This window comes from Anas platyrhynchos, chromosome 2 (genome assembly GCF_047663525.1).
Source record: "Anas platyrhynchos isolate ZD024472 breed Pekin duck chromosome 2, IASCAAS_PekinDuck_T2T, whole genome shotgun sequence".
Classification (NCBI taxonomy): Eukaryota; Metazoa; Chordata; class Aves; order Anseriformes; family Anatidae; genus Anas; species Anas platyrhynchos.
This window is the reverse complement of record NC_092588.1, coordinates 88,542,631-88,567,484: the sequence shown is the minus strand read 5'-3', so window position 1 is coordinate 88,567,484 and position 24,854 is coordinate 88,542,631. Positions and strand designations below refer to the sequence as shown.

Below are 24,854 nucleotides of genomic sequence, written 5' to 3'. Positions count from 1 at the left end.
TGAAGTCTATTCTGCAGTCTCAGCACAGAGTGAAGAACACTTAATTACCTGAATAGCTGCTTTGTAATCTGCAGCTGTTCAAATCCATGGAGCCTTTACCTGAGCTATGCTTCAATGCCTCTTCTAGCTACCTCTGCGCTGCATTCGCTTGCAAGCACTTAAGTGTGTCTGCTCAGCACAAGTGTGGGTGACCTTGTAGGAGCCTGATATTCACTGTTTATGGGGCAAACTGATGCGACCCAAATCCCCCTCCATCCGGTAATTTGGTGCCTCTGCTGGCAGAGCTGACTGATTACATGGCTGTGCTCTGGTTAGGTGAGTGGCAATTGAACTAGTAAAGCAGTGGTTTAGCCCTGCTGATAGGAAGACTTGTTAGTCAAAATCATAGTGAACTCTACTGAAGGAAGAGGATGGCAGTGAATCACCATTTCTTGTGCCATAATTTCTGTCTAGAAGCCTTCTGAACACTGACCTAGGTAAAAAGAAAGTAGACCCTCTGTTTGCTTGTAGGTCACATCTCAAATTACTTTAGATTTAGGGTGTTTTTCAGCATCACCAGAGGGATAACAGTGATGATCAACATTTCCCTGTTTTCCAAAGGACCAAAACTACTTGCATAAGAACATTTCTATCTTTGTAGTAATTATAAGTACTGTGTGTCAGGGCCCTGCGGGCACAAACAGGAATTAATGTCTCTGACCAGCCTCACCTGAGGCCTTCACCATACCCCCTACCCCTGGACTTCTTTAAGCTCAGGCCATGGGCGTTGTGTCTCTCTTGCCCTAGGGAAAGCTAGGTAGGGCTAGTGAGCTCTGGTAGTGCCTTCAGGATCCTGACAGCATGAATGTACCAGAATCTTGTTTGAGATGTAAGTCAAATGTTATGTGCTTGATGTCACTGATTATGAACTTGGTTTCTTTGAGGCACCAGCTGAGAACGTGGTTGGTTTGAGACAATTTAGTGAGAAGCTTTTTTTTTTTTTTTTTTTTTTCTTTTTAATATATATGTATATATCTTTAGTTCTTTATTTCTGAAGGCCTCATATAACTACTTTGGCTTATTTTCTTGGGATTTATTTTTTATTTTCAGACTTGAAAAAAATATTTTCATGGGAAGTTTATGGAAGTATTGAAGGACTCCATTTGGTGGCCCTACTTTTAGTTTTGATAGTGATATGTATGCTGTGAAATTGGAGTCATGTTAGGAGACAGGTGTAACAACTAACATTTGAAAAACATTTGAAAGATTGAAAAAAGGGAACTAATACTCTTTTTTCTGGCAAAAATGGAACTTATTTTAGTATGCATTTCACTTCTCTATAGCTGTATCTAGCCTAAAAATGAATGACAGAGACTAATGAAATCCCTGTAAGTTGTCCTTGATAAGGTCTGAATCTGAACTGGGACTTCCATTTGCCAGTTAACACCAGTCAAGGCCTTGGCTACATGATTTTATTTGCGTTTTAAGATGTGAAACATTAATGTTGTGGCCTGTGTTTTTCTTTCCCTGTCATAATACCTTCAACAGTTGTGTTCAGCAAGTATGGGTTTGTCAGCTGAGGAGAATCACCAGGCAAGATAAGTACAGGACACTTTCAAGGAGCACTCAATCTCTGTAAAAGAAAATGGGAAAGGATCAAAATATTCAAATCAATAGTCTGAACCTGCATCTTTTCCAGAGTTTATTTTGACAGCTGAAATGAAAGTGTAATATTCAGTGCAGTTTTCTAATGATGGGTGTAGGAGAAATAAAGAGGTAAATGCAAATCCAATTACAGTTCCTGAAGTTATGTATGCAGGAGGCTAGTTTTTTTCAGATAGGTAGGAACTGGACCACTTTCACTGAGATTTTTAGTTAGAGCAGATATTTTTGGATCAGTGCTGGTTCTTTACTATGGCTCTCAAGTTGGTCTGTTGGTCAAGATCGTAGAGGATCTTTGTCAGCAACTGTCAATGGGGAGTGCTGTTCAGAGAGGATTTTCTCATGTGCATAGCAGGTTTGAGTATGCATGCTGAGAAATGAGGTTACTGGTGTTTTAAAGTTACTGCCTTAGGAGCTGCTTAGGGGTTGTACATAGATGCTACCCATTGTTTTCTTACTTTTAATGTCTGCACTAGTTAGTTATAAATCAGATATTCCTTTGACTGGGGGGGGGAACATCTTGAAAAATCCAATAAAAACAGCTCTGTGAATCCCGTTTCTGAAGAGAGGAGAGAAAACAGACAGATGCACTTTGTTGACCCTTCATTCTCTTCCCCCACACTCTCCTCCCACAATAGCTTAGATCATTAAGCTCCTATATAATTAAAACTTGGTCCAAGTCACACTAATTCTGTTTACTGGCCACAGTGAAGGATATAAATATCTAATCACTTCCTTACACAGAGGCTGCTTCCTGCTGGTGGTTTGCAGTTGCAAAGGAGTCAGTCCCTCAGCAAGCTCTCTGTACAGCTGCTCACCCTGTGTGAATGAGCCCTGCTCTAAGTGCTGCCATGGTGCATTTATTCCCATGGATTCCTCCTCCTGTTTTTTTCAAAGGGAATGATGTCACTCGCTATGAACAGACGACATAGAAAGGCTGCCGTTAATGCACATAATAATGGGAGTGAAATTTATGGAATGAAATTAAAAGGGGAAGAAGAGACTATCTTTTGAGGGTTTCCCAAGGGACTGCAGTTCTAATGGGCAGCTGAAGCTGTGGCACTGAAAGGCCTCGTAGACAGATAGGTTCTGAGCATAAATCCACTGAAGTCATAGCAATGGTTCATTGATGGCAATGTAATTAATACAAAGTGCTTTCTCTTCAATGTGGAATGCCAAATGCATGTTGGTAATCTCTGGAGCATGCAGGGGTTAGTATTGCCTGCAATAAGATTTCATAGGCATGCTAGCGCCATGCAACACAACTCTCTAAGTAGGAAGGAATATCTGGAAGAGGGAAAGTGGGAAAGAGGAAGAACCTTCCTAATTCACATCATAATGGTGTTGTGAAGTTGTCATAAGTAGCAGGCTTGAAATAATTCTTGAGGTCTGGTAGAACAGATTTCACGCATGGGGCATGCTTTTTTTTTTTTTTTTTGGTGGGCGGAAGGTGGGAGAAAGGGGTCTGGGCATGGGCAGAAGGTGGGGAGTGGTGTACAAATCTGTACCACATGCTTTGAGGCTGTCTATGGAAGAACTCTCCAAAATTAAATGGATGGCTTCCTCAAGACACTGAGCACCCTGAGCTGTTTGTGACTGCCTTGGGCTCAGCAACTCCAAGAAGCTAGTCCACGAGCTCCTGCTTCTGCTGTGCAAGCAGAAGAGGCAGAATCACAAACGAAGTGAAGCCAAGCAGGTGCACTGCAGTGACAGCCCTTCACCTCCACTGACATTTTCAGGAGTAACCACTGTTTTACAGAGTATTTAAAGTAAATTACTACTGTCTTTTCCCTTTCCTAATTTTTGACAGATGAGCACTTCTATAATTAAATATGGTTTGATTGTATTTTACTTAAGGTTTATGTTTGCAGCTGGGTGAAGTGCCTGGTGGTGGAAGATACTAGCAATGTGAGCAAGGACTTTAAAGCCCGGTAGTGAAAATTTCCAGATTGTACTGACTAATCTAGTTTCCAGGTGATATGCAGAGTAACACAAGACACACCAGCCCTGTCAAGATGTGCAGAGGCTTGCTGTGCTTTGGTGGATGGAGCAAGTCTGCTTCCCCTTGGAATGTTTTTAATACTTCTGTAAACTACGTGGGGTTGAGGGCTAGTAGCTGTATACTTAGCCTGTGACATTTGATGTGTACTGATGCACCAATTGAATATTTTATAAAAGCATTGGAATTCTAGCTTTGGTTACATGGAAAATTAATGATGAATGTAACTTTAAAATAGTAGTAATATCATAATATCTTGAAATTTACAATCATCGGCTCTGGGATATGAGCTAAAGACATAACTGATCTGAATCTATGTGAAGTAGAAGCAATTTAACAGAAGAGAATTTAAAACATGTCTGTTTTGACTTCGCTCATTCTCTGCAACAGATTGATACTGACCTACAAGTCCATCTGCATTTAATTTATGGCTTATGTTTGTTGTAGAATTAATGATTGAAATAGATTTGAGTCTGGACCACTTAGTGAGCATTAGAATTGGTATTTAATTCTCCCGTCTTCTGTGCAATTGCAGATCTGCTTATGTTTCAACATTCTGTTCATCAGCTTCTATGAGGCTGCCTAATAGCTGTCATGGATTTTTCCTCCTACTTTGTAGGGACAGAAATGCAGTGGATTGCTCTATGAGTGTGTTTTAATTATTACATGCAGATTTCTAGAAGAGACAAAGCAAAGAAGTGGGCATGAGGCTTGTGTCAGATTTATTTTTTATTTTTTTATATGGGTTGAATTTGGGAGTTTCTCCTACACAGCCAGCAATTCTTCCTCCCTGACCACCACCTCCTTCTCCCCAAGAGATACCCACAAAGTCAGAAGGGAAGAGTGATCTACTCAAACTTTCAGCCTGAAGTTGCGGATGGCCTTTTAAAATCAGGCTGCTGAGCTGTAGTTTGACTACAATTTTACTTACCTTAAATTTGGTTTCAACCAGCCTTCCTTCATCTTTTAGTCTTCTCCAAACAATGAATCATTGGGTGTAGTTGTAATGCTCTGTCAACAAAGAGTTGTGTGTCATCTGGGTATTATGGATACTGTTATCTGACTAATTCATCTAAGTGGTTAGCATTGGAAAACGTGTTTGCAGGGTGCAGTGAGTCTCAAAGGTAGAGATACAGTTCATGACCATAAGGAAGAGTTGAAGCCATTCCAGTACATTAATATAAGACTCTGTTGCCTGTTTGATGGGAAAACGATTTCTGCTTAGTTGGGTAAGATGGTACTGAGTGGGCCAGAAGATAGAAATATGTCTTTTGTTCTCTATCAAACATGGAGAGAAGTTACAATTTTAAAAATACCAAGAAAGATAACAAGACTTCACACAAATTCAATATTGTTTTAAATGTAAGCAGGGATTGACTGCACGTTAAATAAACACTAAAGTACTCAAAATTTTATCTAGAATCTACGTATTTGAACCTAAATACTTGATTCAGTATTAGGCCTAGTGCCACAATTCTTATCTTCATAATTATTCATTGCACAGTACTGTCTGTGTAGTGACAGTAATTAGCCTTCTTGGTGCTTTTTCTTCCCATTTCAGAGCTTTCAGGTTATATTCCTGCAGGTTTAATTGTCGTAATTTGTTACTTAATGGCAATAGGAGAAAAAAGTTTCTATATGAATAACGAGGTTTTTGCAAGCCATGAAGAATGAGAAAGAAGAGTGATAAGTTATTTTCTGAGCACTTTTTAAATTTGTATTTTCATTACCTTAAAAACATTATGCACCTCTAAAAACAGGGGCAAATTCTATTTCCAAGGCCTTAATTCCTAAAGTTTGGCAGGTTCAGTATAAAATTTAGTGACTCAAGAGACTTCCAGAGACGATGTAGAATTTTTGTGGGCTGAAAAGGAACTTAAAATCCTTCTCCATCCTTTTCGTTAGCTTCTGTGGTAATTTAGAGTAACCTGTGGTAATTTAGAGTAACCTATGTAAAAATGTTTGGAAAAGGGAATGTGGTGGTAGAGCTGGCTTTCAACAAGTTGGTTTTATTTTAATTGTAGTTGTCAACAAAATAAGTTGTCTTCTGAAGACAAAGTGGACTCATGTAAAATGTATTGCCTGGAGTTTAAGCACAGGGAGCTGACTGCCTTTTTTATCTACATATTTTACTTGTTGATTGTGTAGTTATCTGGGATTTATATGCTGTAACAGATCCACAGAGATAGGTGTAAATTATGAATCTGCAGACTGAACAGGTACTTTGGCTGTGCTACTTGTCCAGTCGCTGTCAGTGCTGCTATTCACGTGGATCAGGCTAGTCTCATTATGATGTGATTCCAAACGTATGACAGTCATTGCAATATTCTTTGCTTCATCCTCCTTACCGAGGCTGGATGATTTACCTTGCATGCCAACCTATAGCTCTTGGCTAACTTCCTAAGCTCGTAAGCTAAAAAATACAAAATAAAAAAATGCCCAATTCAATGAATAATTGAAGATGGAGTTTGGTCCATGGAGAAAGATGTTTGAATCTGGGGAATAATGAGGGGAGAAGAAATGGCAGCTGCATAAGTAATTGATAAATTCTCAACAGCAGTCCCCTTGTTGCTGCGACTGACGGAGAGAAGGGAGCAGTGCTTTTCTTCTCCCCTTATATGGACTGCAGTAATTTATCCTTTAGGCAGCTGCCTGTGTAACTATGACATGCACAAAGAAATCTCTGAAGGCAACTGCTATGAGGAAGGCAGTGCTTGGCTTATCTGTCTCTTGGTTTGGAGGACAAGTAACGTGTTAGTTCTGCTGTAGAGAGGAGAGTGCATGTTTTTACCATATTTCTTTAGGCAAGCAGATCTTTGACCTGCACATTAGAAGTAAAGTGTACCAGGGAATCAAATCCAGAGTGGCAGAGACAACACTTCTGCTTGGGAAGGCAGAGCTGTTATCTCTTGTGAGGTCAGCAGTCCATATGAGACAGCAGTTACTACAGTCATTACAGTATTTCTACTGCTGGATCTTCCCTTGGTAGGCCAAAATAGCAATGCTGAGAAATTGTTCCTCTTCAGTATATCTGAGACTGGCAGTGTAGCTAGGATCCAAGAAACAAGGGCTTACATGCTGCCACTTAAATCATGAAGCTGGACTGTCAAAAGCTATTGCCTTCAATCCTGATTATGGATTACTTCCTTATGTTTAGCAAGGGGAGTTACTCTGTCTCCCTTAAGCCTGACCTCATGGAGAAGAGCTGAATTTTTTCCGTACCCCATTGGTGCTTCCCAGTAGCATCCTCGTCCATTAAGACAGCATTTTGCTTTGTTTGAACTCTCACTGTTTATCTATTTAACTGTAATTTCTGTGGCTTTCTCAAGTGTGTACTGCATGGCAATAAAATCACTTATAGCAACAGATGTCTCAATTCAAGTAGGTGGCACCATTTTCTCCCACTTACTGCATACAAGTAACAATATCTTCTGCATGAAACTTTGCCGGACTCTTGTTTTTGCAACAGTGCAGAGAAATAAAATCAAACCCAACAGTAGAATGGAAAAAAAGGGAGTAAAAAATGCAGCACACTGCTTAATACATGATGCAATGACAATGTCAATGCTGACTTCCTCCAACTGACGTTGCATTTCACATACAGTATTTATTCTGGATCATGCTAGAACACTAATAATTATGCTCAACTTCAACTGCACCGTGCTGATACTATGTGAGAGCATGCATGAAGATGCCTTTGATACTATATTATACTGTGCTTTTCAGAAAATACATTGAAAGCCAGCATCATTGTTGTAACATTCATTATTTATGTGCAGCTGATTACTTAAAGGAGAGACCATTACTTCTGTATAGCTAGAGATTTTAATGTACATCTATCTTACGTCTGAAGAAGTGTCCATGAGACTGTTGCCTTTATGTTGCTTAATAAATCATTTTCAAAACAATCTGTGTGTGTACAGATTAAAACCTCCATCAGTGGTTTAGCACTATTTTGTGGTCAAAACGCTGCCAGCTGATGTAGGACTTACGCCATAACAGTGAAGGCTAACCATATCAGACCAAGATACAAGAACTGTTTCCTCTGTGAGGATTAGATAGCTTAAATCAGTTCATTAACTCACAGTGAATATCTACCATGCATCACTCCTCCTGTGATGGAAAGACAAAATTGAGTTCTCACAGAGCCTGTTTCAAGTGCTCTTCAGGGCTGGTTCCATCCTCACAGAACTCCACCTTGTCAGACATTAGCTTTGCATTTGTAGGGGGCACATACATTCATTATGATCTTAAACTATTGATCTATTTTTACTGGTTGAAAATATTTAAGAATCCGGTTTTCTTGGCTCAATGGCTTTCTAAGACAGACAGGACAAACACCAACTGTGCAGTGATTTGATAACAATACACCAGCAATCTTAATAAAACTCATCTTGGAAAAGGAAGTATATTAACAATTGCTCTTTGTGTGGTTCTATTTATCCCTGTGATATACAGAAGGGGGTGTTTAGATTAAAAAAAAAAAAAAAAAATAGTATGGATTGCTATTTCCCCACATTTTTTAGATTGAAAAACAGTGAATTTTATAAACCCTTGTGTCAAAGCTGCTTTGTTGCTTTATTTGTGTAGAAACACTCAACTCTGGCATGAATAGAAGTGGGCACAGCATTTCTTATTTTTCAGTGTACTTAAAAATTCAGAAGTGGTCAGTAGACCAGAGCTGTTTAATTAAGCTTAGTGAATGTCGAGGCTTGAGCATACTTGACAGCAAGTAGTTTGCCTCCCGGTCTATTGACCGGTACCAGCACTAGAGAAAAGTTCCCTTTTTTAATTGTTTTGTTGCTTGTACCATGGCACGCAGGGTATAACAAGTGAAGCAGACTCTGAGGAGTTGCAGAAGAGCCTTGTGGTACTGAATAACTGATGAAATTCTTTGTATGCAGGTATGACGTGATGCTCAAGGGACAGGTGGAGGAACAATTCCTATCTTGTCCCCAGTGCTGTGGGTCTTCCCATACTTCTGAGGGATACCCTTCAGAAGTTGTTAGTCAGCTTTATAATTGTCAGCTCAATTCGCAACAGTGGTCTGAGACCAGAACAGGCAGTATTGTGCCGCTGAATAAATCCATGGTACGCCTGTACCTCCAGATGTACAAGGTGTACTGAGTTGGCTTCTGGCTGGAGAAGTAAGAAGTAATATCATCTGCTGTTCTCCATCACTGCCCCCACCTCCAGTTTTGTATTTAAAATGCAGCCTTCAAAGCAACTAATTGCAGCAAATATAGAATGGTCTGTGTTAGAAAGGACTTTAAAGATCATCAAGTTCCAACCCACACCATGGGCAGGGACACTGCCACCAGACCAGGTTGCCCAAAGCCCCATCTAACCTGGCCTTGAACACCTCCAGGGATGGGGCATCCACAGCTTCTCTGGGCAACCTGTGCCAGTGCCTCACCAACCTCTGAATGAAGATTTTTCTCCCAACATCGAATCTAAATCTACCCTCTTTTAATTTAAAGCCATTACCTCTTGTCCTATCACCGTGCTCCCTGACAATGAGTCCCTCCCCATTTTTCCTGTGGACCCCCTTTAGGTACTGGAAGGATGCCATAAGGTCTCCACAGAGCCTTCTCTTCTCCAGGCTGAACAACCCCAACTCCCTCAGCCTGTCTTCATAGGGGAGGTGCTCCATCTTCTTGATCATTTTTGTGGCCCTCCCCTGGACTCACTCTAATAGCTCCATGTTCTTCTTGTGCTGGGAGCCTCAGAGCTAAACACAGGGCTCCAGGTGGGGTCTCATGAGAGCAGAGCAGAGGGGGAAAATCACCTCCCTTGACCTGCTGGCCACACTGCTTTTGACACTGCCCAGTGGTTAGCTTTCTGGGCTGCAAGTGCACATCACTGGCTTGTCTTGAGCTTCTCATCAACCAATGTCCTCAGATCTTTCTCCTCAGAGATGTACTTAACCCATTCTCTACACTGCCTGTATTTGTGATACAGATCACTATTTTTTAATTTCAGTAATACTTGCTTCTTTTTGGTATGCGAGGCATGCAGGTGTGACCTAGGATTACCTTCAATTACATAGTCTGTTTCTGCTTTTTCTGTCTAACTCCCCCCTCTCCACTGGGTGTGTGTATATAAACGTGTATGTATATGAAGATATATATCTATATCTTCTTTACCACAACCCAGTGGAACTAATCAGTGTCAATTAAGAAGCCGTTCCAAAATTTCACGTTTCAAATGTGCCAAGAAAATACCTTCAAATATTTGATTGCAACCATTTTGTCTTTATAGGCATAGCCAGACTCAGCAAGAAATAAAAACATTTTGTGAGGCTGTAAGCTAAAAGTATGCAATTTGCTGTATAGGGTCAATGTATGTGAACATCAGTCCTTTACTCAGCTATTTAGGTATATTCAGTAGCAACTGTGAATTTAAATGTCAGACTGCCCACTGCCTGAAGAATGGGTTTTAGCTTCAAAGCTCAGCACATTGCTGTAGCAATCTTCCTCAAAGGCTGCAGCAACAGTAGTCTACAGCTCACTGGCTCATCAACACAGATAAAAACTAATCTTTATAGCTTGGCATTAGGTAGAAACAGTGCACATAAAATATGCCCCAGAATTCATCAGGTGGCTAAGGAATTTAACAGGTTTCTCTGGGTGAGGGAAAAAATCTAACATTTCTATAAAGCAGATATTTCAGAAACACTCAAGTTTTTCATGGTCTCAATAGAGGTTGTTAGACATTCCAGGCCCTTCACAGAAGGAAGACAGTGAGAAATGTGTGTTCAAATACTTAATAAGTTGCTGTTGGAATAGATTTGGGTCTCCCAGGTAAGTGCAATAACTTTCAAGTAATTTTTTTTTTCCCTTTAAAAACACAGTTAACTTATTTTCATTTCAATTTGAAGCAAGCGGAAAAAAAAAAACAAAAAAAAAAAAAAACAAAAAAAAAACAACTTGTGTCATAAAAAGTGTTATTTTTTGACCGTTTTTGAGTATTGAAAAGGTTTTTATAATTAACAAAAAACGTTTTTGTGCTACTATGCAAAAATACATTCCAGCACATGTAAAACAATTAAAACTCAGTTCTCTTTAAGTTTAGATTGCTTGCTGAATTGTCATTTTCAAGCACAGAAGCAGTGCTGTCATGCTGTCCCATGATCAAGTTTCAGTGGTGAATGAAATAATCAGTGTACAGATTGTATTTTTGGGGTGATAAGCTGTAAAAAACAGTCCTGAATCTTTGAAGGGCGAGTTTTTCCATTGGTCTCAGTAAAAGGTTGCCAACCCCAGCAGGGCGGTGGTGGCACTGTCCTTCAGGGAGAGAGATATATGGTGGGAATTCTCTTCTAGTCAAGCTGACAGAGGCTTCTCTCCCCTCCTCTCCTCCTCACCTTCTAGACACGTGAAGTACATGGTCATTGCAACCTTACTTCTACCTTCATTGTCCCACTCCACACAAAGCATTGGAAATACCTCCACAACCCACTAAACCCCTCATTTTTAATGAGATATTTGGTTTTCAGTTCTCTCACAGTCATCTCCTTACTGTTGTTTTCTGCATACCAAAGCAATGTAGTAATCTTCTTTAACCTAGAGGAGACTTCGTTACTTCCCTTTCCATCCTCTCCAGCAGTCAGGAAAGGAAAAATTAAGTTTTAAAACACTCTTCCCTTCACCCTCCTGCCACTTGGCTGCAGCTTTTTATAGCTCCAGCCATCATGTCACCTGGGCCTTTCAGTGCACTGTCTTTAGGCTGGGTCAGTGCTCTTTAACCTTTTCCTACAGGAAATCTGGTCTGACACTTTTTTTATGCCAAACTCTATAAAATTAGTGCTATCCAATTTTTGGTATAATCATAAATCAAGAATCCTTTGAGGTTTGGGGACAACATTATCTTTGTGCAGGCCATCACAGCTGACTTTGCTCCTAAATCTTTGTGTTACAGGGTTGCTCACTGCAAAGAAAAAGAAAATGATTTCCTAGGGGGTCCTTTCTGCAGCTAGCTCTTGAGGTTGGTAGTCAGGCATCTGCAGTCCTGAAATAGCCATGTGGTAGCAAGTGCTGTGGCTGCTGCCTTTCCAGCTGGTCTGCATGAAATATCTGTAATGATTCTCCTTTCTTTACTGCTCATGTAGCATAATACTTAGAAGCTATGATTTCTGCCTTCCTTTGGCATATCCTAAACTTCCAGATTTTGAGCTGTCAGAAAGAGGCTTTTCTTTGCAAAGATAAGTATAGTCCAGTCATCTCATTATAGCTGAAAAAAACCTAGTGCTAAATATATATTTGATAGACAAAACGGAAAACCAGTAATTTGGTCTCGTACCTTGATGAAAGGGAAAATCTGTTGAAATTGGGGTGAGGCTTCCGTGACCTCCTTGGTAAAGCCCTGTAACTTGGCATAAGGGACAGGTTGCTAGTGAGCACTGCAAGCAGAGTAGATATTTACACTGTCTTTATACCACCTAATGAAAACCTAGGTGTTAGAAATGTATCCAACTAGGCTCACATCTAACTAAAAATGTATCCTTCTATACAAATTGCCATATAAGCTTAGCATTATTTGCTTATTATTTTCCTGGAAATAAAAATGCATGAAGTGGGAGGAGAAAAGGCTCTTGCTATCTTTCTTTCCAGAAGCTCAAAAGGTGCTTTGAAAATGGCACTCACGTCAGGTGTTTTTAAATGCCTTTGACCTCTGAAAGAGGCCCCCAGGCTTCAGCATTATGGTTCCCTTATCTGTAAGTATTGTTTCATTTCATACAAATAGTTCTTATTGAAGCCCTGAAGGCTCTAATAGCCTTGACCAGCTGCCCCAGGGGTTACCTCCTGCTGATTCCCCGGGAGCCCCATTTCAGCTCAGCCCAGGGCCCTCAGTCCCTGTCTGAGCCAATCTACAGCATCACCAGTCTGTTGTGCCTGTGCCTGGCATGATCTTGACCTGCAGACTGATTGTCTTTGCCTAGCCTTGCCCTGTCCCCAGGCAGGTGCCTGGGGCTGCCCCCCAGCCTGTCCCTGGTTGGGGATAGGGATGGCCCTGGGGAACCTCCAGTGTCCTGGCCCTGAGGCAGTAGCCAGTCCTTGTGGTGCCCCAAAATCCTACCTCATGGGTGAGCAATAGAAATGTTTGTTTGAGCCTTCTAGCACTCCAATGGCAATGGTGGTTGTTGGTAGTGTGTTGAAACCCACTTCCTCCTGTACAGGTGAAGTTATTGCTTTGGTCATTTCAGGTGTGTGTGGTGAATAATGAGCAGTAAGATTAAAAAAAAAAAAAAGATGTGCAGAATGCAAGTTAACAGTTTAGGTTCACTGTTTGCTTACGTTTATATGTACACAAAGATAAAAATGCTTGTAGAAGCAAAATCTAGAGAAGGCTACCAAGCTCCAACAGGTGACCATAGCTATTTGGGGCTCCTGGCTCCTTTGGACTGTCAGTGAGAGCTGTTGGACAGTCGGTCTGTAAAGACCACATAAGATACCAGATTTGGGTGGCAGGAAACACTAAACTGAGAGTTATGCCTGCCTTTCCCTGGAGCTTCAGCGTGTGTGGTCTGTCTGAGTTGAAGCACCTGTACCCTCACAGGTTCTGGTCTCAGGAGTCCTCTTCAGAAGGAAGACACCTTGGAAGTTAGGGATTTATGAAGTCTGAGGTTTATTTTTCTCATATTCCATGAACAGTCCCTGCAAACCAGAATCTAGAGTTGCATTGCTGTGAGTTGCTAAAGATATACCAGCTCCAAGGAAAGCCTACTACTGAATCACAGAATCACAGAATTTCTAGGTTGGAAGAGACCTCAAGATCATCGAGTCCAACCTCTGACCTAATGCTAACGGTCCCCACTAAACCATATCCCTAAGCTCTACATCTAAACGTCTTTTAAAGACTTCCAGGGATGGTGACTCCACCACTTCCCTGAGCAGCCTGTTCCAGTGTCTAACAATCCTTTCGGTAAAGAAGTTCTTCCTAACATCTAACCTAAAACTCCCCTGGTGCAACTTAAGCCCATTCCCCCTCGTCCTGTCACCAGGCACGTGGGAGAACAGGCCAACCCCCACCTCACTACAGCCTCCTTTGAGGTACATGTAGAGAGCAATAAGGTCACCCCTGAGCCTCCTTTTCTCCAGGCTGAACAAGCCCAGCTCCCTCAGCCGCTCCTCGTAGGACTTGTTCTCCAGGCCCCTCACCAGCTTCGTCGCCCTTCTCTGGACAAAGGGCTCTAGTTTAGTCTCCATCTGAAAGGCAGTTTTCAAGTTTAGTCTCTGCTTCTAAGACTTTCTCATAAACTGAATAAAATAATCTGATAGGGCCAGGAATCCAGGTTTTCCCATCTGCTGGCTCTCCTCAACACTGGGATTCAGGATCAGGATTGCTCTGCTCTCGTGAATGCTGCTTGTATTGTCACCTGGCCAGAGAGGGCACCTCTCCAGGGGGCCTTGCTGATCTCAGCAGCCTCCTGAGAGGCAAGGAATGAGTGCCTATAGTCGTGGGCAGTGGCTGCAATTGCTAGACCATTACAGAGCAATCCTTCCCCTCTTGTTTTTGAATAAAAGTAACTGGCTGCCATGCTTTATAGTAGATTCAGTAATGTCTTTTTCTGTGTAAAGCATGACTACAGCTTGCTGGAGGTCTTTCAGGGGGTGAAACACAACTGCACTGTGTATGCAGCTGAGCTTTTAGTAAGTGCCTAGCTCTGCAGGCTTGAGTACTTACTGGTCACATACAAACTGACATTTGGGTGCTTGGAGGACTTCACAGATTAACCTATAGGCTTGAGTGGTTTCAGGTTCCTCAGTTTGGAGAATGGAGGTATTTGTTGGATTGCTTTGTGAATTTATGTGCCTGAATTCCATTGAAGATGTGCCTCAGGCAGTTAAGGTGCTTTTCTGGATGTTGACCAAATCCCTCCTTCAGCAGTCTATAATTCATCTCAGTCAGATATGATATGTGGGTCAAGCGTTCAAGCTGAAGAATAATTTCTTTAACTTAATGCATTGAAGTTTCAGCTGCAGTCTGGAAGATGTTAGGATATTAGGTACACAATGTGACAGCTTAAATCCAGGGGAAAAAAGCCTGTTCCATATATTTTCAGGAAGCTAATACTTGAAAACAGGCAGCGTCTTGAACTGAAGTGGGGACGTTTAAGGCTATAATTCATTTAAAGACCTAGAGCTAGGACTTCTGAGTGAAAAGAAGGGGACTTTTTTCCCCCCCTCTTGCTCTTTGTGTGATGATACTCACCAGGTAGGGTTTGATTAGCTGAGTCAGTAAATTACTGAAATGAGAGTGAGGATGATGTTACAGCTGCTTCAGAGGGAAGGAGTCCCCTCTTAGACAACCATGTCCATAAGCCAAGGGGTTTGATTTGAGGGAGCAGTAGTGCAATAGAAGAAATGTGGTTGAGAAATTCATAGAAGTTAGGCTGAGCAAGCCTAGATCAAGGGGTTGAGGGGAACAGATGGAGGTGGTTATTCCTATTAGAGCACATGTTACTTCAGGAATCTGGAGCTGGATGTTAACCAGGTAACTTTAAGCCCTGAGCTGGTCCCCTGAGGCAATAGCTCTGTTTTCGAAAGCCTATGGTGCCCATCTCTATGTACATAAATGTATGGCTCTTGCACCAGGAATTCTAGGTGGCAGAATTTCTTGTCTGTGCTGGTTTGCAGCTTAGGATTTTGTCTTTCTGACAGATTTTTCTCTGAGTAGTGTTTTGTCTTGCTACGCGTCCACTGTGGGTGAAGTGTACAGTAAGAGATAATAACCCTAACTTAAAACAAATATTTTAGTTTTCTTGTTCAGCTGTAGTGGCCTAGCATGCTCTTTCCAAGCAAGAAAACAAAGTAAAGCAGCTCAGCCCTACTGCGCTTCCAGTAAGGAAACAACCAGGGCCTGTACTTGCTGAAGGCGCCTGTGGCCTGCTGGTGGGGAGTGGAGCAGGGCCGCAGCACGGTGCCCTAGGGAGAGGCAGGAACCCATCCCGCAGCGGCTCACCCTCTCCTGCACGGCTTTGGCTCTTGTTTACTCTTGTTTGAAGCAGGACGTGAACGTCACTGAGGTACAGATTTTGTAACAGCCTGGCACCTCAGCAGCTAATCCCGTAATTTAGTTCTGGCCTGTAGGTAATAGTCCCAGGAAGGTGGGACTGCAAACTGCTGCTACGCTTGTGTAATCTTGGTTTGGGGCATTCATGGCTTGGCCTCGTTCCTGCCTTTGGAGAGGATGGCTACCCACGAGCCTCTCATGGAAGACTGAGCTCTTGAGATCAGCCATGGCAGTGGGAAGATATATAGTTACTCTTTGTAATGGCCACTGTTTGGAGAAAAGAGCTTAGATTCTCATTGTGTGTGTACATTATTGTTACTGCTGTTGGCTTCATGTGTAATATTAATCCTCCTATGAAACTTAACTGGCATTTGCCTTTCTTCCCTTCTTTTAATCCTTTGCACTTGGGCTCTAGCCCTGTACAAATTTGTTGAAAATCACTTGTTTCAAATTGATATTATTTCAGCAGCTATATTAATCTGTGTGCCTAATGTTGTTTTTCCTCCTAGTTACCATTGCTTGCTCATTAGAGTAGCTTAAAGCTAAAACATCTGATAGGGTGGTACAGTACTTACAATTACTCTAATTTTACCCTGTAGATAGCTCCCCTCCCTTTTCAGTATTTATGTGAATATTGGAAGATAATCAAGAGAAGATTTCCTTATTCTTCACCTTCCCTCCTCAAAAGCATGAGTGCTTTTGTACATGAGTATGCGCAAAGGATGTATGTGCAAAAGGATGCTTTTATCCCAATTTTTATCACTGTTTTAGTTCACTGACTCTTTATGCACACAGTGCATGGCTCAGCAAAAGTCTGGAGTACTACAGCAAGCAAAGACACAAATACTTTGGTGCTACAGGCTGTTTAACTTTTGTCCCTTTTTTTTTTTTTTTTTTTTTTTTTAATTGTTTATCACCAATATGACTTAGGAAACAATGTAGTCATCTCTGTTTTTTATTTTCCAGCAGTACTGGCATAGACTAAAATAAGCAGTAATAGTAAAATATTGTTGAACAGGCTACTTCCATGGATTTGTTTTTCCTATTCTTAAATATAGTTTCCCAATTTTTCCTTCTGAGTAACAGACTTCCAGAAAAAAAAGGTTGACTTTTGCTTTGTTCTTCCTGTTGCTATCTTTTTTGTTTTAAATGAACATACATAAAGCACTAACTAAGTAAAAATGTTTTGCCTCACAAACAACCAGTGCGACCAATACTAGTCATTTCTTGTTTTTTTCCAGAATTTTATTTGGCAAGCAGTATGGGTGTCTGTGGGAGGAAAGAAACTGAATTAAAGTGGGGGAAATACAGGATGGAGCTTGATAGGGTGTGTCCTCAGATGTGTGCACATGTGTCACACTTGCAAATTGGGTAATTGCATATTTAGTTTCCTGTCTGTATGCATGTGTGGGAGCAAATGTACGGTTTGTCTGCTATAAGGGAGATACATGCACTGAGGGCATCATCATTTTCAGACTGTTTTGAACCTAGTGCACTGGAAGAACTTACACTATGGTGTAAGTCACTATGGTGACTCAGAAATTCAGGCTCAGTTTTATGTCTGTCTAGTAAATCTTGGTAATAATTGTGATGTTAAATGTGTTTTGAGGTATACTAGCTTCAATTCAGCATGAATATGTTGTTGTTGTCTCTGGGGAGGCCTGTTGTCTTCAGGTCTGAGCATGGCATGGCTGTCAGCAGTATTACTCCATTATAACTACCGGTATGTTCTTGGTACTGTGTTCTTCTTGAGGAAAAATACCCCCACTGCTATATTTTTCTTCTTGGAGCTGCCATTGGATAGCTTGAAATAAATCTGAAAATGGAGGGAGACAGAGGACACATGCAGGTCAACATTCAGTGACAGTGAGGAGAGACATAGAAGGACGATGAGGTTTTCTTGTAAACAGTTTGTACTGATAGTTAACAAAAAGAATAAATTTAATGCTTGCTCTCACATTTCTATTCTGTATTCCTAGCCTCCCACCTGATGATGCTCATCTTCCATTTGGAGTCCTTCCAGTTATAACTACGAAAAATACGCTATTTCTGATATGCCAATAAATATACTTGCTTGCTAGTCCTAAAAAACAACTCCCTGCAATTACCGTTGTGGTAACTGCACATAATGAATGATAGAGTTAGTGGTGAAAGGTTTCACTGTCATAGCCACCATTTTATATTTAAAAATTTCAAAATAAGTACCACACTGTTTGCAGTTGGTATTATGTGTTCTGAAATATCTGAAAGGTAAGCTAAAACTTTTCTGCTGTGAAAATGGAAGGTATGGCTATTCACTGAAATAACATTTGTTGTTGCTGTTGCTTATTGTGTATTTTGCTTGGAAAGTAAGGAAGGTTGAAGTTAATGTCTTGTTTTCTCTCTGCCCAGCTTTGAAACTTTGTTAGGAGTCAGTATCTTTGAGTCGTAATGAAGGATTGTTATTGTCAGAAGTGCAGCTACAACTAAACATGCTTACCTTCTCTTGCTTTTTTTTTGCAGAGTTGAATTAGGATGTGCTACCGGGAACTTACTAGGCCACCTGGGCATGCATTGTCTTCTGTATCTGAAGCTAAAGTCCAAGCATTTTTACTCTAGAACACAAACATATTTCACAGTTATGTAAATAACATGATGAAACTATAAGCTAACTTTCTGGCTCTCCTCTGAGGGCTATGAAACCTTTGAAAAACTAGAGAATGTATGTTCTCTAGTGGAGTTTCGAATTTACTGATTTTCTGGAGGGGGCTTCCCAACTTCTGGAGAGGATTTGGCAGGCCAATAGTTTGTCTCTTTAAAATAATAATAAATAAATATATATATGATAGATAATCTTTAACAGCTGGTGTAGAGTACTAGGATGGTGTACAAATAATGTTATTGTTGCTAGTGCAGGTATGTCTCCCGTCCCCTGCTACATGCTTGCTAGATTTGGCATAGAGGACTTTGGCTGTGGGTTGGGTCTCTGTTCAACTCAACATCTCTCTTTAGGGCCCTGCTCCTTGAGAATTAAATACGCACCGGGGAAAAACTCCAGTCTTACAAATAAATGGTTTATTTCCATAGGAGGCAATAGGTTGCAAGAGGTTGTTGTGGGGCTTTGGGGGAATAAACTTTAAGCTGTTCAGGAAGGATGCAAGAAGTTACTGTGCCCGAGGACTGCCTCAGTTTCCCACTGTTATTCTAGGGTGCATTCAGTTTTCTGCTGTGCCCCTTCAGTCTACCAGAACACAGATCCTTCTCCAGAGAAGCATAGGCAGTCTGTGCTTCCTGCCAAGGTACCCTATATCTCTTTGCACCTGTCAAAACCGGAGGAAGAGGACTGAATGAAGCATATGCTAGTCCTTCTTGGCCCCTCTTCACACACTTTTTCTTCTACTTCTGTGAAAGTGCCCTTACTTCAGTAGCAGCCCAGTGGTTTAATTCAACCAATCTGGTTGCCTTAAAGTCATCCTATCAGCATGAATTGATTTCTCATTTAGCCAAAAGCTGCCTGTGTCATTGTTTCCAGTTTTGCAGAGGCACAGTGACATGCCTTGTGATGGATCATGAAGTACAGAAGAAAAACTACCTAAAATAATCAGACTGCATCAACTGTGTGGTGCTCAAATGAACTCATGTAGGTGTGGCTGTGTTGCTTTGTGGTGATGTGCTGCATTTGAACTTGTAGGAGATTGATCCTTCTGGACTCAAAAGTGTTCTGGCTGGTAATTGCTCTATTCAGGTGAGAGAGAGAGAGAGCGGAGGTAAGAAGATGAAGCAGGCAGTCTCTCACTAAAGCAGTCATTCTGGGAATGAAACCTTGGGCAACGCATCCTCTTCTAGGCACACCTGTAGCTGAACCACTTGCTGAGACAACTTAAACTCCTTTATGATCTGCTTGTTCAAGTTTGTGGGAGATCTAAATTTCCCTCCATTATGTTTTGTGGATTTGAGATGAATAGATCCTGTGACTTCTGGAAAATGCGGCTGTTCAGTCATGTGTGGTGCTTCTTACAATGTCTGCCCTATCTTATACCCAGTAGCCAAAGCCTGATCTTCCATTTGTTCAGACCTTTGCTGTCAGTACTCTAGACTGAGTATTGGTGGTCTTTTTGCAAGTCCTCAGCCTTAAATTGAGTACTTCTGAGGCAATCTCCATTTCAAGGTGAACCCACTTCTTACCCTGCCACCTTCTTAAATTTTCTGTAACACATGAAAGTAACAAAACAGTAACTGTGAATCTGCTTGTAGTTCCAGGGGTGTGTGTGTGTGTATATTGTGTATATATATGACTTGAATATGTTAGTGTATATTTATATATATGCACATATAAATGTTTTGAGGAGTAATTGTATGACTTTTCTTTTTGTGCATTGAAGGTGTGAGTTCTTCAGCAAGTTCAGCTCCTTACTACTGTCCTAATAGCTTTTATTCTGGATGATACTGGTGCTGTGAGACAGGAGTCTGAGGAGAGGAGCCTGTCACTTGTCTATGCGAGCTCAGCTCTGAGAAGCTTGAATCAGAGCCAAGACATGACATTTCATCAGATGAGTGAGATTTTTTTTCTCGCTGTTTTTCCTCCCTCCCCCTTGGCTGTCTTGCCCTGAGATTCTGCTGATTGGTGCCTTCCATGGTACACCAGTCTTCTGCTTTTTCTTTTTTCCTTCATGACAAAACCTTGCTTTGCCATATGACTCTTTCTCAGACAGGTCTATGTAATGGCTTTAGTCTTTTGAATTCCTTTAAAGAGATGTGTATTCCTTCAAGTAAGCAAACAGTTTACACTCAGGCTGGAGGCTTCCTACAGATTTAGACTGTCACCCTGTATAGCATTTCATCCTGACAATTTAGACCTGCAATTGCTTTCCCCTATTTCTGGGAAGAGGGGAATTCAGCTTTTTAACATGTAAAACACACAGACCAAGCCCATCCACTTGAAACTGTTTTCCTGCAGCTCTGAAGAATCAGTCAGGTTGGGCCAGTTTCACAGCATCCTTTTTTGAGACTTGGAACCGTATCTAGGAAATCTAGCCCTAGCTGTTGGCAGTGTCTGCATTGGAACCAGATCTTTTTGCAACAAAAACAACTTACCACTTTCTCTTTCCTGTTTAAAGGTGTTTCTTTTTTTTTCCCCATAACAGAATTTTCCATTCTATTGCCCTTCTCCAAACCTTTAAATAGTGGCTGAAACTCTGCACCTGAATCCCTGTTTCTTGCTCATGATGAAAGATAGGGGGACATCTATCCGGTGGGTGAAGAAGCCAGAAGAATAAATATTTATTACCAGGAAAGGCAACTGGTGAGGTTTAATGACTGGCTACTGTTTGTAGCTTGTAAGGGCAGAGTTTGTCTTGGCAATCTGTGTTCAAAATTTCTTGAGCATTATGAATATTATCATTAAATGGCACCTATTAGGTGGATATAGCATGTACATTCTCACTACATCATCTTGTGTGGAAATTTAAAAAAAATAAAAAAAATAGAGGTCTTAATTTTACTGTTAGATTTTGAGAAGCTGTAAGTATTTTAATTTGTTGGAGCCTTGATACAAGTATGGTAGTTTCTGACTTGGCAAGTGCTGTGCCACTTGGGGAAGAGGTGACAATAATAAAGCATAAACAGAGCTGCCATTGTTTAATTTCTTCAAAATCACGGGAATCTCAGAGTCAGTTTCATTCCTTTCCTAAAATCTTGGTCATGACATTTGGTACTTGTCATGATCACTATGTGCTACCTAGGAAGTAAGAATATTTCATCAGGGAATATTTTCTTCCCTCTTTTTAAATACCAAAGTTCTCAAACAGAATTCACCTCTATCCCTAGCATAGCTGCTGTTGTTGTTGTTGTATACTTCTGTGATTATTGGTAAGGAACAGAGTTTTATAGTTTCCTGGCATGCGGGTTGGATTTTTTTTCTGCTCTGATGTTGAAGAAAAATGAATGAATGTAAATGAATGTGTAAAACCTTGTTTGAAAACTTAATGAGACTTTGTTCTGCTTTTGTTCAAATGGTTTTGAGGGCTGCCTTCATCCTTTTGGAAAGGGCGGAGGAAGAAATATAGCCCTTAACAGAATCTTAACCTCTTCTGGTAACCATGGGCACAGTGGCAGAAACTGCTGTGGGTTAAGGAAGGAGTAGTTGGTCACTTGGCTGAAACTACAGACATCATCTTTGGTCGACCTTCATGATTACTCTTTTGGTAGTGGCCATCCCGGTTGGTCAGGCTCTCAGAAAAGCACATGCTTTTCTAATAACTTACCTTAGGCTGGCTGGTTTGCCCGAGATTCAGTTCTTCCAAAAACGTCAAAAGTTTCAGATATCAAGGAATTTTTTATACAGATGCCAGTAACTTCTGTAGCCTTCCAGCAACCCTCATGGAGCACGTGAGCTCCACTGGGCACTGGTACAAGGAAGAGGGACTAGTCTAGCAGAGCCCATTGAAGAGGCTAGGAGTATCTAGCAGTCAGTGACTTCAGGAGGAGAAGCACTTCTCAGAGGTCATCATGAATAGTTCTATTCTGGATGTTTCTGTAAGCACCCAATCTGTAAACACTGGGAATTCCAGATATGTCCTGTATGTTGGGGTGGCTGTACCCAGTAACCCAACGGGGAGGCTGCTGCAGCTCCCCACCCTGGGTCCCAGCCAGCAGAAAGGCTGAGCGTGTATCCCCAGTGGGGATGTGTGCGTGCATGCACACGCTGTGTATAGATCACGTACACACCTGAATGGCCGCACGGAGTGACACGGGCAGGCACGCAAATGACACCAGTGGCCTCCTCCTGTTCCCTCTGGCTGATCAAGATTAAGGTCTTGGTGTGAAACGTTAATCATATATAATTATACATATATATCTGTATATGTACAGAGAGGTACATACATACATACCAGTAATTATATATTATTAATATATTAATTATAGGTCATATCAAACACATGTAATTAATATCTATTAATGAGTATTTATTGCTACTAGTTATCACTGATAATTATTAGTAACTACTGCAAGTACTACTAATTATAATTACATTTAGGAATAGCCTTGTTTCTTCCTCTCCTCCTCAACAAAATGTAGGGCTGTACTTATTTTCACCACTTTGCGCTTGAGCACAAAGTTTTGGAAGTAAACTCGATGGCTAGTTGCTAATAACAATTACATATGCACACAATGTGCACAATGTGGATCCTTCCAGTAGTCAAGCCCCGTGGTCTTGCCATGAGTGATATGGGCACGCAAGGAGGTGCCCCAACCAACCCCCAGACCCTGTGGCTTTGCCAGCAGCTGGCTGGGACTCCCTTGGTCCCTCCACAGCCAGATGATGCAGTGGTCTGGTTGGAACAGGGTTTCCTTTCCTCTGAGCCCCTAATTTGGCTCAGAGGTGGGCCTTTGTGCAGGTGGGCCTTTGATGGGGCATGGTCTGCTGCAATGTGCCTGGGAGTAGCTGGGGCAGGGATTATTTGGGATCCCCCTGCTGTTGCTGGCTGTGCTCCTCTGTGTGTACAGATGGGCTTTATCACAAAACCTAAGACTGCATGTGGAACATAGAAACCTGGCCTGTTGGGTCAGGAAAACAATGGCTTTGCATGAGAAACTATATTTTTGTTGTTTCTGTTGTGAGGCTTCTGCCTTATTAAGTTAATTAAGAGTAACCTTTGTATTCAAGATTCACAAGTATGATGGGAGAGAGGAAGAAAATGGAACTACAAAAAGACCCTCTGTCTCAAGCCTGCCCCAGAGGAGGACAAACAAAGGAACTGCAAACAAACAAAACACCAGGGGTTGAGAAGAGGCAGGAAGGGCAGACATCTGACTGTTTTAATTGCGTTATCTCTTCTTTAAGTAACACCACTGCCTGTACACAAGAGATAGAAAGCACCACAACCTGGGCTGATCTGCAAAAACAGGAGACCTGCATGAGGACCAAGCCTGTCCATATGCCAGAGCCCATGTGCTGCTCTTGCACACTGCTGACAACAGCCTGCTCTCTGTAGTGACTGAATCCAAGCACAAACAAGGCTGTCGTTGCACATGACACCAAAATGCAGAATTTTAACTTCTTTTCTGAGTGTTTTTCTGGGCTGATATCAAGTCTGGCTGCGTCAAGGAGCACACTGTTGGAAATACTAACATCCTCATCTGTTCCTATAACCTTTAGTAGCAAACACATTGCAAAAATATTCCTTTGAAAGTCCTTAATGAATCTGTGAGGTGAGACAAACCAAATTTAAAATCTTGCTCATTGTCATGTGCAGTCTTTTCTGATAAAATCACAGCATGGTTCCTCAACCTTGGGTTGCTTGCCTTAGCCCTTTCACTGGGAAATGTTCATTAAGCGAACAGTCACTAATATTTTGAATATTATTGAAATGGCACATCTTCACAGCAGAGCCTAAACTGAATTAATCTCTGTGGCTTTTGAGAGGGTTAGCAGATTGTTGCATGTTTCTTAAATAGCTTCTTTTTGTAGCACTTCTAAGTTAGCTGAGTGGGAAAATGGAGTTGGGAATGGAGGCCAAGAAGATAGGCAAAACATGTGCTTAAAACTTATTTTATTTTTTCTGGTGGGAAAAATTCATCCCAAATAGGAGCTGATTTTTTTTTTTTTTTTTTTTTTTTATTTTTTAAGCACACATGGAGTGCTATAAATATTCATGTTTAAAAAATGAGCTGTCATCTCTCATCACAGTTGTGGGCATTCAGCTTTTTAATGACTCCAACCCCAGCAACACCAAGCACTTGAGAAAACCTGGTGTGTTCAGTTAGCAATTGGCTTCGAAAAGCATGCCTCGTTCCTCAGCCATATTTAACCAGGAACTCCAGTTGCAGAAGAAGAGGGTTTCTTTGTGTCACAGAACTGAACTGCTTTGATCAGCAGGCTTTTAAGTGCCCGTCTTCTGTAGCATCCTGTTGCACCAGAAAAGTAAAGGGACCTATATGAAACAGCCTGCTTCAGTTATGTAGCTCTGATTTGTATTACGACAAGTCTCTCTCTGCTTTGACTGAGGCAGGGGTGTTCTGGATTAGAAGGGGGAAGATACAGGATGGGTGCCACAAGATAATTTAAGGTGATGGTTTTTCTCCATCTGCCTGCTTTGCTTGCTGTATTTCCTGGTTTATGAGAACAGGTCTTTGCAATTTGTATTTCAGAATTACTTTTGCAGAGTTCATGATTTTTTTTTTCTGAAGATTTAAGGGAAAAGCAAATGTCATTTAGTAA

The 24,854-nt window shown here is 41.3% G+C and overlaps 1 long non-coding RNA gene across 2 annotated transcripts in view; it reads left to right on the top strand.

The window, feature by feature from the left end:
* Nucleotides 1-735: 735 nt before the first annotated feature.
* The window catches only part of LOC119716074 (uncharacterized), a 35,864-nt gene continuing 11,745 nt past the window's right edge, over nucleotides 736-24,854 (top strand). For both annotated transcript variants that reach the window (XR_005263753.2, XR_011807249.1), the window contains exon 1: nucleotides 736-868. This is a non-coding gene — a long non-coding RNA (uncharacterized lncRNA). The remainder of the gene's footprint in view (nucleotides 869-24,854) is intronic.